A 17,536-nucleotide genomic window follows, 5' to 3' on the forward strand; every position below is an offset into this window, starting at 1 on the left:
CCCTTTAAGTGTCAAGTGATTAAGGCCTCTGCACTCTACACAAGACCTGTGGTCTCCACACGGCTTCTTGACAATTACTACAGATGCAGCCCATGGACTAGAAGAAGGTTCGATGATGTTTTCTTCCAGCATCATCTGAATCTGATCCTCAATGATTTGTTTCTTAGCTGTTTAGGTCCGGTATGGTGGGAGGTGAACTGGTTTCGCATCCCCCGTGTTGATTATGTGCCCCAATGAGGTGTGCCTCAGCAGTCCGTCAAACGAGCTCCAAACGTCTTTAAGGCAATTTCCCTTTTTGTTCCATTTTCAGACAAGCCGTCTCAACTTTCTTTTCCAAGGCAGACATCCAATAACATCAAGCTCCCAAGCTCAGGTGCCTCCAACCACTCACTCAAAACCTCTTGGGATGTAGATTCACCCAGGGTCACCTGATATGAATGCTAACCGAAGCTCATAGCATAAAATCCATCCCTAAGATGAGTGAAGAGGACAGATCAAGGATAATGACATACCGATGACAGAAATGTTGCCTTGGAGGCCAATGTTCAGCCAGACAACACCAGTTGGAGTGCAAGCAGCACTAGGCGTGTTTCCATTACCCTTCAAATTGCGCAAATTGAAATTGCGAATTGAAAATGCGCTCAATGGAAACACGTCAATTTCACAAAAACTCCCATTTATCGCAAAAAAGTTTTTACACTCGCATGAGGTGGTTTTTCAGGCAATTCGAAAAAGAAATATTTAGCAAAACTGCAATGGAAACCGTTTTTGCGCATTTACAGTCACCTGACTTAGAAGGCACGGCGTGTTCGGACAGAATACGAGACGAGATGTTTATTAAATTCATAAAAGACAAACGAATTACAGGAATACTGGATTCTAAACCTCAAAGAAATGCCACAATCAAGACCTCGAAGCAGAACTGAGGGAGAAACACCCAGAAACTCCTCATATGTGCCGCTCACAGTATAAGGGTCTTTCCTTGCCATTAATGATTGGATAACACGCCTACGTCTCCTTCCGTTAATAATAATAATGTCTAGTGCGGTGGCTGTGATATATAAACATACCAACGTCCATTGCCATGATTTTTTAAATGACTTATCGCGAGAGGAAAAAATTACGTTTTAGTCGCATAACATCGGTTAATGGAAACACCGTCATTTCGCAATAGTTTTGTATCGATATTTAGAAAAAAAACACAAAAGTTTTGCGCAAATCTGTAATGGAAACGTGGCTACTGTTGGCAAGCTGAATTGGGGGAAAAGTCCAAGGTTGAATCTTCTGATAATGTTGCAAGACATCAGAAATCATATTTGTACAAACCGCCAAAAGTGAGGCAGCGCTACGTCAATGGCCTTATGACAGAAATTGACTGTAACAATAAATGGTATATCCCAAAATGAAGTAGAAGTATGGACAAGCAACTCAGGCGGGGACATAAGACAAGGGTGAGGCGCATTTATCTTCTGCAGGAAGGATTGCCTCGGTGAAACGTCCTCTCCCCTTTGAGTTTACCTTCGACTGAACATAATTTAGCTTTTGCTCCTGAAATATGTGCTTTTTAATACACATTTTACACATTGTTTTCTGCACGTTTTGCATAGGCTGCTACATTATTATTTGAAATATTTATTTTTCCATTCCATTGTTACTTGTGTAAAAAAATATATATTCAGATAAACTCCGTATGTCACGGCTTTAGCATCCTCCTTAGGGTTCTGTGGCTCATTCAAAACTGGACTTATCTGTTTGTCAGTGGCTGGAAAAGACAGTCTGTTGCACAAAGTTGTAGTTTGGACAGTTTCTAGATGTAAAAACCCGATGCAGAACATTTGAAACAGTAAGTTTCACGCATGTTCTTGCTTTTCTGCACTACCGGTTCATTGCGGCTGTCAGGGGCAAAAGCAGAGTGCAGTTCATAGGCGCGCATCAAGAGGTCTATGACTGAAGTAATTTGAGCGCCGTACAGCGCATCTCTGTAGCTTGTGTAACTATCCATCACAAACTTTCTACAATCCACAGCGTTACTTAATAAACAAAATAACTTGAAATGAGCAACATAAAACAGAAATAACCCGCATATATTGGGTGCTCGAGGCATAGGCTATATTCAAACGATTTGTTAATTGTGATGCTCAGAGACAAATAACCTGTTGCTTTGTTTGGAACTATTTTCGTTGGCGAAAAAGAGCAAAAAATGTGAAGTCATTAAGAGTTGCATTTTCAGTTGAATTTGGGGAAACCACTTGAAACATTTGTTGTGTTGAGCTATTTCAATTACTTTAGTTTGATTTGTTCATTGCAAACAGTTGAAAGTCTTTACATTTTTCTAATAAACATTATTTGGAATGTGGGTTTAGTCATTTGAATACTTGTAACTGTACATTTCGCAGCAGGGTTGGGAAATGCTGGGCTGGGCAATAAGCCAGTGCAGGCACAATTGGGTCCCACTTTATATCAAGTGGCTTTAAGTACTATGTACTTACATCGAAAAATAAGTACAATGTACTTATTGTGTTCATGTTTTATTGTTAAACACTTTTGCTGCTATTGCGGTGTGATACGGGTAAGGTTAGGGACAGGTTTGGTGGTATGGGTAAGTTTAAGGGTGGGTTAAGGTATAAGGGAAAGGGAAGGGTCAACAGTGTAATTACATGCAGGTATTTTAAAAATATAAGTACCATGTAAAAACATGTATGTACACAATATGTCTATTGTATCAAATTATTAATTTCAATGTAAGTACATAGTACTTAAAGCCACTTAATATAAAGTGGGACCCACAATTGTAGTGCCTTTCACCAACAGGTAAAATATTTTTTTTCATGCTCTTTACTCTTTACAAAGCCCCTTTGCTCATGTTCACACACAAGCCCAATGATTGTATGTGCTATCCTTTACTTTGTCTGTAAAATTAGAACTTGTGTGCTAGCATTTAGTAATACAAAAATGAACAACAGAGCATTGTTAGAACAGTAGTAAAAAATATATGTAGCCTACTCACCACGTTGTTGAAGCACCTTCGCTAACATTTATCTTTTTTCACTCTGTCCGTGATCGTCCCTCGAGGAAACATCATAAAGGCAGGAGTGCTGCCATAGCTCCAAAAATCTTTCCTCCATTGCGCCAATACTATAGTCTCTCTTTAGTTTCGCCATGTTTGAAAACTGTGAACAGAAGAGCTTCTGTGCTCCTATTGGCCATCGTCACAGATATGACGGAACCCGTCGTGGAGGACCGGAAAGAAATGAAGCATGCTAGTCTGTCTGTTTTGATGTTGTGAAGCGTTGTAGATGTGACGTCAGTTGTCGTCCTCTATGACACACTATACAATATAAAACCCTTATCGGAGGGAAAGCGGAGCCAGACAGAACTGAAGGGGTGGAGGGAGGAGATTCAGCCGAAGGCCAGGAAGTCTGTGGAGCAGGCAGAGTAACAACTGACCAAGGTGGAGCCAGAGGGATGAGGGAGCCCGGTGGAGCTGTGAGGACAACGGCCCCAGGTGGAGCCAAGGTGGTGCCAACTGATCGACGGCTGAGGTGGAGTCAGGGGATCTGCACAGCAGAATTGGGTAAACTGAGGAGCCGAGGGACTAAAAGAGCCAGCGGAGGAGGGCCGAAGAACTGGCTGTCTTAGGTAGAGGATGTGGGAGAGGTAGGCTAGATGGGACCATCAGAGACGAAGGAGACTTGGAGCTCGGCAGGACTAGCGGTGACTGGAGGCTTTGGGGAAAAAGCCTCCTTCCTCTTATTACTTCTACCATAGAATATCTAATAGGAAGAGAATTGGCGCTCTCTGGTTACTTCCGGTTTCTGGACTGGATGCAGTAACACGTCTCTGTCCATGCGGGGGCGCTCGCAGGCGAGTACAGAATGAATGGAGGTCTATGGAGCTATACCCCTCAAAATCCACTTTTCTCAGGATATAATTTTTTGTCTAGTAATTTGAATGTTGTATTCGAAAGGAGATGCAAAGAAATGACACATTGCTGGGTGTTAGATTTTTTAGAGTCACTTATTTGCTTTAAAAAGTCTTTTAAAAATGTCAATGACGTCATACACATCGTTCGACCAGAGATACTGCTTTACGGCAATCCATCAGTCACTGTGGTGCTTTCACGCTCTGCACTTTCTGTTCTCTCGAGGCATCGACAACACAGCGGACACAGGTAAACACAACACAGCGGACACAGGTAAACACACAACACAGCGGACACAGCTAAACACACAACACAGCGGACACAGGTAAACACACAACACAGCGGACACAGGTAAACACACAACACAGCGGACACAGGTAAACACAACACAGCGGACACAGGTAAACACACAACACAGCGGACACAGGTAAACACACAACACAGCGGACACAGGTAAACACACAACACAGCGGACACAGGTAAACACACAGCGGACACAGGTAAACACACAACACAGCGGACACAGGTAAACACACAACACAGCGGACACAGGTAAACACACAACACAGCGGACACAGGTAAACACACAACACAGCTGACACAGGTAAACACACAACAAAGCTGACACAGGTAAACACACAACACAGCTGACACAGGTAAACACACAACACAGCTGACACAGGTAAACACACAACACAGCGGACACAGGTAAACACACAACACAGCTGACACAGGTAAACACACAACACAGCTGACACAGGTAAACACAACACAGCTGACACAGGTAAACACAACACAGCTGACACGGGTAAACACACAACACAGCGGACACAGGTAAACACAACACAGCGGACACAGGTAAACACAACACAGCTGACACGGGTAAACACACAACACAGCTGACACAGGTAAACACACAACACAGCTGACACAGGTAAACACAACACAGCGGACACAGGTAAACACACAACACAGCTGACACAGGTAAACACACAACACAGCGGACACAGGTAAACACACAACACAGCTGACACAGGTAACACACAACACAGCTGACACAGGTAAACACACAACACAGCTGACACAGGTAAACACACAACACAGCTGACACAGGTAAACACACAACACAGCTGACACAGGTAAACACACAACACAGCTGACACAGGTAAACACAACACAGCGGACACAGGTAAACACAACACAGCGGACACAGGTAAACACACGTGCTAGAAGAGTTTCTGCTAGAAGACATTCTTGTCTCGCTTCGGATGCCACGATGCCATCAAGCGGTATCTCTGGTCGTAATCAGTCTTCACTGACCAATCAGCGTTCATTAGCAGAATGCTAGCGTGTTATCAATCAAATCTGAGATTTCTCAACAGCAATCGGGTGAAAGAGACACATTTAGCCGTCTAGCTCCATAGACTCCCATTAATTTTGCACTCGGACGATCGCCCCCAGTGGAACTCTGGTGGAACTACAACCAAAATTCGGTACAATAAGACTTAATAGGGAGTGCCCAGGCTCTCCGTAGACGGGCTCTGCTTCTACTTCTTCAAATAATTCAAAGCTCACCCTTGGCAGTGCGAGTATGGGTGGGGCACCAATCCATCCCCTCATACTCCACGAGGACACCCACAAGAGCGGATAATATTCACGCACCGTCAGACTTTTCGTATGGCTCCGGCTCTGGGATTGGCTCAGGCGTCCACTCTGGCGTTGGCACCACGGCGGTCTCAGACTCGATGTCTGTGGTGGGCTCAGGGAGCTTAAAAAAGACTTAAGACTTAAAAAATGGCTATAGACCCTTTTACTGTTTGTACACAATGATGACGTAGCAACGTATGCGCGCGCATATTGGCAACGGAAGTATCAACGCAACTATTTGATCACGTGGGCTGTAAAAGGTTCTATAAAGAGGAGTATTTGGCTAAATATGATAACTATATTACATATTTATTATATTTTTACCTATATAATTAAAATATTATAACGTTGTCATTATAAAAAACGCATTCAATTTAATTTTAGATGTTATTTTTAACCTTTAATAATAATACCAGCTTTAAATCGTAAATCGGATTTTTTGTGAAAAAAATCACTTTTTTTAGGCCATATCGCCCAGCCCTAGCCAGCACCCACTCCAAGAAACTGGTGAAATTCCCCCGAGGACCGTTCACAGTCAGGCAGGCGTGCCTTGGACCACTCATTGAGGCTTGTTTGAAAAAACATGCAGAGTGAGCGGTCCGGATAGTGGGTGAGGCACGCCAGATATACAAGAACAAAAACATGTGGTCTTCTTGCTCCAACAAGAACAGGTGTAGCTACTACAGCTAAATCCATGGTTAAAAACGCAGCAAAAATCGTATCTTCAGGTTTGGTATTTTGTCAGATTTGGTCATAGTCAAAGCCTGATGATAGAGAGTACGTAAGAGAAACAAACAGTCTTTAATAATAAATAAATCCAATAGATTACACATTTGAGAAACTCAGGAAATACATATTACAACAACAATAATCATAGACGAGACACTGAACAAAGATAAACTAACACCGTGTCCTAACTACACGCGACGCGATAAAATTCCAGCGACAGCAAGTGTGTCTGTCCACACTAGACGCGACGCGACTGTGAGACGGCACACGTCAATCAAAAAATCACAGCCATTCAGAACAGCGTGTGGGCGGAGTCTCTCTGTGAAAGCGCACTGCTGGCCCGCACTCGCATTGGAAATGGGTAAGGACATAATCAAATCAAGAAATAACATTATTAAAAATCAAAACATTCATGAACAAAATATACTTATTGACTAATTTTGTTATGAAGTACAGTTGTATGTTTGCATAGAATTCAGTTTGAACGCTATATTATATGCTTTCAAAATCTGAGGTAAATTATCCATTATCGCTTGTGGCACAGTGACCTATTTTTAACTAAAAAATAAGTAATGTGTACTCATAACCAGTGTAATTTCTTCATATGACAATCAGTTTATTCAATGAGATCTCTGTGTGGGCGGATCTGTCACCCGCGACGTCGCAGAAATAGGAACCGTTTCTAAATTAGAAACTTCGCGTGTCGCCGTCGCGTCTGGTTAGGACAAAAACTCTGATTAACATGGAAAAGATACCTTTTATCGCGTGTCGCGTCGCGTGTAGTTAGGACACGGTGTAAGGGCTTAAATACACAAGGAGACTAATCTACAGAACAGTACACAGGTGTGCAACATAAGCAGAAACTATGGAAACAAACAATGACATAATCAGTGACCAAAGAAACTAACAATGACTGGAAACAGGAAAACAGGAACAGAACCAAACTAAAACACAACGAAAATAACATACTCCTGACAATAACATGATTTAGAGAGACAGAGAAGAGATCTTTACATGAGAAATACTCAATGCCTCCTAAAATGTTCAAACGTTTTTCAAACCTCCAGATGGCAGAAGCTAGAATCCATCCATATATCTGATCCTGCTATTTCAGAGTCTGAATCAAGTACCATCAATTTAGTAATCTGCACTCCCAAATGTGTAAACTGCACCCTCAATTTCACAATCTTTAACAACAGTTCTGAGTTTAGTAAACCACTAAATTGTATCCCCCTCTCAATTTAGAAATCATTCATTTAAACCTACATAAACTCGTTGACATTAGCTCTGATTATTCATAGATGCATTAAAGACTATTAATTGTTTATTTAAACCGCATATCTGATGTGATACTGTATGATCTGGTGTGATTACCATGGTTACAGGTCATTATTTCCAATGTTACTGTTTTTTGTAAGACATTAATTTAACAGAGGCTTTAATCCAAAGAGACTTAAACGTAGGATATTTCTCCCATTTGCCTATTGCAAACACATCTGTAATGTTTCATCAGTAAACCCCTTTCACTCTCAACAAAACGAAAAATAATGCCCACACTATTATGCACATCATTCTGACATGTAGTGTCGTCTCCATGACAACCAAGTCACTTACACCCGAGCTGCTTCATAGCAACCAGTCACTGTCACAGACACACACACCTTACATTTGGCATTCTACTGTAAGTTGCCAGGTTGCATTCATTTTGTGATTAATAATTTGCTATGCAGTACTTTTTGTATTTTATTTCTGTCTCCCTTTGGGGATTACATTAGTCATCCACTTTAGAGTCAGACATACATTTTCAAAAAACATTTGTTATTTATTTAGTATTTCTACACAACAGTTGACAAATCTTGAGCTGTCTTTGATTCGCAATGGGTTTAAGATTGATTAAATCAATATATTATGATGAAGGAATTTTATATTAATATTATAAGTGCAGTAATATTATAGGTATTTGGAGTAGCTCCTTTTTTGTTGTTGGTTATTATTATATATCAGTGTAAAGATATAGATCATATTAATATTGCTTTGTCTAACTTGTCTTTCCTCAGAGTGAAATTTTTTTCTGTTTTTTTGTTTGTTTGTTTTTTACAAAACATGTAAGAGACATAATTGCTGCAAACATTGAGCTGTGAATTAATAAAATGCTTGTTGACAAACTATTATGTCTTTTTTTTAAGGGTAACATAACGAGCACTCGAGTAACTCTGGTATTGTTTTGACAAGTAACTGGCGTGAATCAGCAGTCATGTAACTCCATCATCAGAGCTGTTTTAGCAGCGAAATGAGTTCCTACACAATATTAGGCAGGTGGTTTCACGTCGGTCCTTGTTAGCGCACCCGCCTCCCATGTCCACTGTCACCGGGCCAAGCAGAAGCAAAAGCATGACAGAATTTGACTATCCACACTAGATGCTGTGGAGTAGACAATGTTGTGTTGGTGTCAAATTTAAACTTTTCATCCTAGTATCCTATGGCTCCCTCTAGTGGAGAATATTGATATTTAGCTGATATTGTCATTTGTCATTCACACCTACCAAGTTTGGGATGGGAATTGGGATGCACAGACACTTTCAGGACATAGCCTAATAATAATAATAATAATAATAATAATATCTTAACCTGTTAGAAGTCCAATAAAAAACATTTTACAAAAAAGGGGTGGAGTGGTAGTTTGTGTTTTGTGTTTCATGGTGTTTACTCGTGTGAAATTAGCCAACAAATATTTTAAACAGCTTTTTAGAGAGGAAGACTTTTCTATAATAACTGCTAATGTTACAGAGAAATATTTTCTTCGGTACTCTTACTTATAAAACTTTTAACTTTTCTGCTTTATTTAGTCATAATAGCCAATTCAATGGATGAAAGTTATTTTGATAACTATCGGTCTAGCATTGACCTGTGCCAAGTTTGGTGAAGATCCAGTCAATGGGAGTTTAGTTCATCAGAAAATTACAATGGTTAGAAATCATACAGATGGAAGTTACCATACAATTTGTGGTGTGATTATTGCTTGTTTTAGCTCCACCTTATTATCCTGTGTGTTTATACCATGTGTTTCTGACAAGCAATCACATGGTATATTCCCATCACATGATGCGCTCCCATTCAGTAAACTCACAGCTATGAAGTATTTCCGGGTATTTCTTTACATCCGGGTCGGTTGACCACATAACAGGTCCATATCAGATTGTTTCATTTATTTCTGAAAAATTGTGTATTTTCAGTTCTGTTTTGTCTAAATTTCTGCCCCACAGATTCTTTGAAGGCTGACGTTAATGTCTCTGCTGAAAGACTCACTGTGCTATTCTATTATTTATACTACTATCTACTTATTTTATGTATTAGAGAAATCGAATATATTGGCAAGCCACCCAAACAAATGCTAGAAAATCGAACAATTTCCAAAAGTTGTGCGACAGTCAATTACTGTTTGTGGATACCATAGAAATTAATGAGTGCAATAAAGAGAATACTAGGCTACCTGTCATTAAACTATATGAATATAATATAAAACAGCATTTTTTAATTGATGTAAAGTTAAACTTATTCAGTGTTTAATGAAGATTAGTGTACTGTACCTTTAAAATATCTAGGTTTATTTTAGGAGATATCGCAAAACTAGTCTGACCTAGGAAAATTGTCTTCTTCGCCCTTTATTCAAACTTTTTATTGAATATTTATTACATATTTTGTATACGTTGTGCCTGCCCTGGAGTGTAAAACGTCTCAGGTTATGAGTCTTGAGAACCTGGGTGTCTGGATGAAAGACTGAATATTTATATAGCTTATATATCAATAAATAGTTTCAATACAACTGACCAACATATCAGCGTTAAAAGGTTTCTCTTTCATAAACCAGAAACAATAATTAATCCTCAACCAACTGACACTAAAACATCCAGAAACACTGAAAATACAGATCATGAAGAAACCCATAAGTGTGTTTTTGATACCAATCTTTCATTTGAAAGTCATGTGTCTAGTATCTGTAAAACCGCTTTCTTCCATCTTAAAAATATATCTAAATTACGTCATATGCTCTCAATGAATAATAAAGAACAATTAGTTCATGCGTTTATGACCTCAAGGCTAGATTACTGTAATGCACTACTGGGTGGCTGCCCTGCACGCTTAATAAACAAACTACAGCTAGTTCAAAACGCAGCAGCTCGAGTTCTTACTAGAACCAGGAAGTATGACCATATTAGCCCCGTTCTGTCAACACTGCATTGGCTGCCTATTAAACATCGTATAAATTTTAAAATATTGCTGATCACTTACAAAGCACTAAATGGTTTAGCTCCGCAGTACTTGAGCGAGCTCTTAACTTATTATAGTCCTTCACGTCTACTGCGATCTCAAAATTCCGGCCAGTTAATAATACCTAGAATATCAAAATCGACTGCTGGCGGTAGATCCTTTTCCTACTTAGCACCAAAACTTTGGAACAGTCTTCCTACCATTGTCCGGGAAGCAGACACACTCTGTCAGTTCAAATCTAGACTAAAAACACATCTCTTCGGCCTAGCATACACATAACACATTATAGACTTATATAATTAGGCTGCATAGTTTAGAACAGCCGGGACCGGGAACACTTCCCGTAAATCCTGATGTACTTGGTACATCATAATAAGGATGGCGTCTACGCTAATATTAGTCTCTCTGTCTATCCCGAGGTTTACTGCTGTCCACCGGAACCAGGCCGTATCCAGATCTGATGAAGGACCAGCGCCAGGACACGACGACGACGCCGCTGACCTGAAGTGTCAACCAGTCTCTCCTCCTCTCCACTCCGACTTCAACCAACCGGAACTGGACAAATACTCTGATTCATTCTGAACTTCATACACTGTTCACTCATTGGCCAGAGGAGAACTGGCCCCCGACTGAGCCTGGGTTCTCCCAAGGTTTTTTTCTCCATTCTGTCACCTGATGGAGTTTTGGTTCCTTGCCGCTGTTGCCTTACCTTCTGGCTTGCTTAGTTGGGGACATTTAATATTCAACAATATTATAGATCTGCCTTAAAGGTGGATGATGATGAAATAGTTTTTTTTTGTATTATTTTCATGTTATCACTGTGAAGCTGCTTTGATACAATCTGTATTGTAAAAAGCGCTATATAAATAAAGATGACTTGACTTGACTTGACTTTTTTGTACTTTTAGTGGCGAGATGCTCATCACCATCTTGTGGCTGTATTCTCACACTGCAGTCAATTTAATACGCTAATTTTCTTCGCTAATCCACCATGAATTATGAAGAGATATAGCCTATCTTCTGTCCAGGTTAGCAGCCATTTAAAATAGCCTAAAACTTGCATAAAGGCACTTCTTTACTTAGCCAATAACTGTGATACTCAACAAGGATGCTTGATATAATTATTTGCCTCTAATTATGTTCATTAAAATAAATAAAGCAAACAAATTTCTGCAATATGCACACGAAACCATAAACGATGAGTAATAATACAGGAGTAGCAGTGCGATATGGCTGTATATCAGCACGGCTGTGATTCAGGCCGAGTGCTGCAGTTAATCACATCTGTGCTGATATACAGCCTTATCTCACGGCTACGAGTGTGATATTGCGTTTACAACAGTTTGACGACACAAAATAAATAAGGAACAACTCTTTAAAAACCCTCTTTTGGTGCAGAACTACTTCCTTCCGCCACTGATTCAAATCTGAAGTTGACAGTTTAACAGTTGAGCCCAAGCCTCCATTACTAATTCTGAAACATCACTTCAAAACTAGTAATGGAGGAACGTTGAGTCGCTTCATTGAAGCTTAATGTATTATGAGTAGAGTATTATGAGAGAGAGATCGACTAAACGAGTGTATTACCTGCATCTGATAGCATTCATTCTTCAGGTCGATGTCAAATTATATCCAAAAGTTCAGTTTGAATTCCGCTGAGGAAAGCGATATGTTCGTCCTCGTCCTTCCGATGACAGCGCTAAACAACTTCCTTGTTCTGACTCAATCATAAAGACCGTATTTTACGCCATCTACTGATGTAATAATGTAATATTCACTGAAGTCCATCTCACGATCACTGACTCTTTCTCAATACCATATACGGCATATTATATAAAATAATATTTATTGAACAACAATATTTAAATATTTAAATTAACAACAATGGCCATTATAAAAGACAATAGGAAATAAACACAAGCAAACAATTCAGTCAAACGTACAAAAGCAGCAATCTGCTACACTGTAAAAAAAATGACATCCCCAAGTCAAAATTTTCTAGTGACTGGTCACATCTAAATTATTCACTTAGTCTGACATATTATTTCTCACTGAGCCAATGTTAACAGACTATTGCAACAATTAATTCTATTTATTTTACAGAATTTCACTTGGGCCAATTTTTTTTACAGTGTACAGGAGTTAAGTTAAATAACCTAAATATAAAGTTATGAAACTTAATTTTCCCCTTAACCCAAACTGATTTGTTTTGGAACATGTAATTGCCTAGATTAGCTAATAAGACCTAAGATTGCCCGTTTGATATAGCCAACCCCAAATGAATTATCTCCACTATCTACATAAGAGCCAGAGGCAAATTTAGTAACCGTCATGTAGCCTACTATGAAATCCTTTTCAAATTTAATTTCTAATAACTTAGTAGAGTTAAAAAAATATGCAAGTATGAACTTGATTTGGTGTGAATCAGACCTATCCAGATAGCACACGAACATCTGCAAGATGTCTGTTAAAGGGACACTGTGTAGGAATTTCTCCCATCTAGCAGTGAAATTGTATTTTGCATTCAAGCGAATAGTGCTCTCTAGCGCCTCGCTTTTTCAAATGCGTGTTGCAACTACGGTAGCCGTTATGTGCCAAGAAGCTCTGACAACAATAGCTCTTCGTTGAGTTTAACAACTGTTATGCTGCCTATATAATGAATTACACAACCAAGCAATGAAAAAAAAGCTTGTAATTCAGACCGTAACATTGACTTACCCGTCGAGAAGAAAGCAGGAACTTCACAGTCCCTTTCAGTGTCTTTCTCCTTCATTAGCTCTTTCCACCTGGGAAAAGCTATCCCGTTATTTACCCTCTGTGTTTGAATTCGCCGGTCACGTTTCCTTTTAAATTCAATTTTGGCATTTCTCCTGTGGCTCGGCATAAGTATGATTGAATTATGAAGTACCGTGCAGTGCAACCTTTCAAATTTACCGGGGCAGTGACGCGCATTACGCCTCTCTCCTCGTCCGCTTCAGTGTCAGTCACGTTACGCTGGCTCTGGACGAACACGCGTTGTGGAAACACGTTGAGGTAGGCTAGTGCTTTTTGTCCCTCTCTGCTATTATAGTTTTTCAAGATGGAGGAACGACATGGACTTACCCGTCCCATGTAAATAAAGATACGAAATTCTTCGCTTACGAGGATAATTCGGATCATTGGGAGAGGTAATTGTACACCATTGAGGACATATGAATAAAGACATTGATTTTAGTTAATAAAATACTTAAAAAACTACACAGTGTCCCTTTAAAGATCACTTCATCTGGAAAGCATCTGCTGTTTACTAACATCTGATAGACATCTTTAAGATGTCAGTTTAACATACATTCTAAATCATTACATCTTAAAGACATTTTCTAAACGTCTATTTGACATCTGACAGGAAACGTCAGACGTTTTGCAGAAGAGCAAACACTCTAAAAAATACGTCTTCCAGATGTAAACGCACATCAAATAGACGTCTCTGTGTGCTTTATATGATCTGAATTTCTTGCAACTAAGATTATTGAATAGATGCTCATTTTTTTCATGACTTGATCTGTCCTTCTCTTCCCCTGCCTCTGCCTGCACCTCTTGAGCTGATAGAAGAGATAATATCACAAGCTAATTTCAATGTTAGGGGTTAAGTATACATACATACATTTTCCAAACTGCTTGTCCTGTGGAGGGTCACTGGAGATTGTCTCGGCAGCCTAAAGCAGGAGACGCCGTGATGGATGACCAGTCCACCACAGGTTATAAAAAGTAGGCCTACTTCTATAAAACTCAATACATTGTAAAGGAAATATGACTGGCTGTGGAAAAATACCAGGCCTAATGTTTTCTGTATGGCCAAACAAATTTAAAGAGGTCAATGTTGTGACTTTAAAATAAGATTTTGTCCACTGGGCGGCACTGTTTTACCAAACTTGACTCGTACCTTTAAAGCGTGATACACAAGTTCCCTTTGGATATTCCTGTCCCCTCCGCAAACTAGTAAGATTTCCTTTAGGAAATGGTGGTGATGATGACATATACCTTAGTACATAGTTTAAATACACAGTGATAATACTATAGTCGATCTGTAACATTAAATTATTTTGTCTACCATCCAGAAAGTCACCAAAAAGAGGTCAAATGACTTTTGGCTATGCAATTTCACAGGTAAAAGTCCACCAAACTTGCACTTTTTGTAAGCTGCGTTGACATGTAAGTCTTTAGCATGCAACCATGCAGTTTGTAATGCTGTGTTACCTTTTTAAATTCAGTCTTAAGTCTTACCTTTAGATTCTCAAATGGTCAATTGATGAAACTACTGTCCAGCAGAGTTTAGCTCCAGTGAAACACATGTGAAGCAGTTAATCAAGATATTCAGGATTGCTTGAACACACACATCAAGGTGAGCTGAAGCCGGTTGCAATAAACTTTGCAGGACAGTGGGTCATTGGAGCAGGGTTGAAGACCTTTGATTTACAGCATGAAGAGTCTTCAACCCTTTACGGAAGTGAAGACCGTGTGACTGCACACTCGAGTGGGGATTAGGTATGAATGCAGAAATATTATAGGGATATGATCCTATAATACTTTTTAAACCTAATATACTTTGCGAAAAAGTTTCTAGGGGAACGCATATGTACACCCCCCTAATACTCACTCCCATCCGGGTCACGGCACCAAAATAACCGGTCCTACTCGACAACCGATCAATTAAACGGTTTGCGATAGGATTCATAAATATTTTATTTCTAGTAGTAGCCTATGTAAACTGACTTAACATCTGTCCACGTTCTTACAAAACTTGGAAACTGCAAAAACCAAGAGCACTTTTCTAATGGCGTGTCATTCTCTACGCTTTATCACGTTCTCTTCTTCTGTATAAAGCAAAAAAGTAAAACCATCTTTCTCTGTCTCTGTTCAAATGAATGCCCAGCTCTGTACAGCTAATGCAAGGCTCTAATAAAAGTATTATTTCCCCCCCAAAAAAAAGTGTCACTAATAAATGTCAGTCAGTAATTTGGCTGTGACTATTATAGTATATATTCAAATACAAATATTCGTATTAGGTCACACTTTATATTAGTCATTAACTATGTACTAACTCTTATTGTGTTGATGTTGTATTGTGAATCGTGAAAACCTTTGGTTACACTTTATTTTAAGGTGCCGTTGTTACAGTGTAATTATATATTTAAGTACTGAGTAGTAATTAACAACATGTACTCACTATAGGGTTAGGGTAGAATTAGGATTTGGTTGAGAGTTAGTTGATTGTAATTATGCATAATTTACTGTTATTCCTGTAAGTACATGTAACATACATATGTAATAAGGACACTGTAAAAAAAAAAGTGTTATCAAAACTTTTGAGGTGCTTTTAAGGTGTGTTTCGGGTTAGTTTAGGGGCAGGTTTGGTGGTATAGTTATGTTTAAGGGTAAGTTAAGGTGTAAGGGAAGGTCAACAGTGTAATTATACATGCAGAAGTTAATTGCACCTGTAATTACAAACAGGTATTTTTTAAATATAATGTAAAAACATGCAAGTAGGCTACACCACTTACACCTATTATTGTTATTAGCCTGTCATTATTATCATTAGGCCCCATATTATTTTTATATTATAATTATTATTTGCTTTAAAAAGCTACAGTATAGTTTACTTGAACTAAACCTGCTCTCAGTCAAGTTTAAATTCACGGACTTTGAGATTAGTTTTGAGTTTTGAAGAACGGAGGATCATGTCTAAACCAAATGAAGTCTAAATAACTCCATGTACAAAGAAAAGGGTCCTATCCTGGATGATCCGCATTTTGACCTCTGACCTCTGACATCAGATGTGAGTCAGAAACAGTCAATTTGTAATATATATATCACTGTTATATAAATATTACTCTTTTTCTATGTGCCTTGACGTTTAAGATGTGCGTTTACTACATTTCTAATTTGAGCTTGTGGTTTTGCAATTGCTATTATTTAATTTGTACTGCATTTCCCACAGTGATTTATAATCGTTTCAAAATCTTACGACTCCACTAGTAGTGCTGTGAAAAATGATGTCCAGAATGACAGTTGAAGTCACACTGCTATTTTATGGATGTTAAAGTTTACTGAGCATGTTGTGCGGGTTAATCATTCACACTTCACATCTCGGAAACTGAGGTTTGTTTCTTGCACGTCTATCTTGAGATTGCCAAACATGAACTTGTTTTGACATCGATACATTGTCATGTTGAAATGCTCGAAATTATCCACAAAGGCAAAGGTTGATTATCAAGGTGAAGGATGAGGCTTTCAAAGAGACCCGAGGAAATGTACTCACACTACTATCAAAAATCTGACGTTTGATATCATGGCATGTCACGATTATGCAATTTAGTCAACTATTTTATGCTTCCTCTTGGCCGTTCATCACTGTTGACAGATATGTCCCAATTTATTACACTTCATTTTTTAATATTCTCAATATATACTGTATATATATATATATATATATATATATATACATATATATATATATATATATATATATATATATATATATATATATATATATATATATATATATATATTAGTGCTGGGCAAAGATTAATCTAGATTAATCGCATCCAAAATAAAAGTTTGTGTTTCCATAATATATGTGTGTGTACTGTGTATAATTATTTTCTATATATAACTACACACAGGTGCATGTATATATTTAAGAAAAATCTGTTATTTATATATAAAATATTTATATTTTTATATAATATAAATTATATATAAATATATAGACAGTATAAATGCAAATATTTCTTAAATATAATAAAGCATGTGTGTGTATTTACATATACAAAATAATTATCCACAGCACACATAGGCTATATTATGGAAACACAAACTTTTTTTTTGGATGCAATTAATCTAGATTAATCTTTGCCCACCACTAATATATATATATATATATATATATATATATGAATAATGTTGACTTTAATAAGGCAGCTTCCAGAA

At 38.4% G+C, this 17,536-nt stretch overlaps 1 protein-coding gene across 2 annotated transcripts in view; it reads right to left on the minus strand.

Moving 5' to 3' along the window:
- Positions 1-12,306, minus strand: part of camk2a (calcium/calmodulin-dependent protein kinase II alpha) — a 113,481-nt gene extending 101,175 nt beyond the window's left edge. The window contains exon 1 of one of the 2 annotated variants that reach the window (XM_079585074.1): positions 12,155-12,306. The gene's annotated coding sequence lies outside the window, so the exon portion shown is untranslated. The remainder of the gene's footprint in view (positions 1-12,154) is intronic. The other variant, XM_079585075.1, reaches the window with a different exon arrangement.
- Positions 12,307-17,536: the final 5,230 nt, after the last annotated feature.

Source organism: Phoxinus phoxinus (genome assembly GCF_949152265.1).
Source record: "Phoxinus phoxinus genome assembly, chromosome: 17".
Lineage (NCBI taxonomy): Eukaryota > Metazoa > Chordata > Actinopteri > Cypriniformes > Leuciscidae > Phoxinus > Phoxinus phoxinus.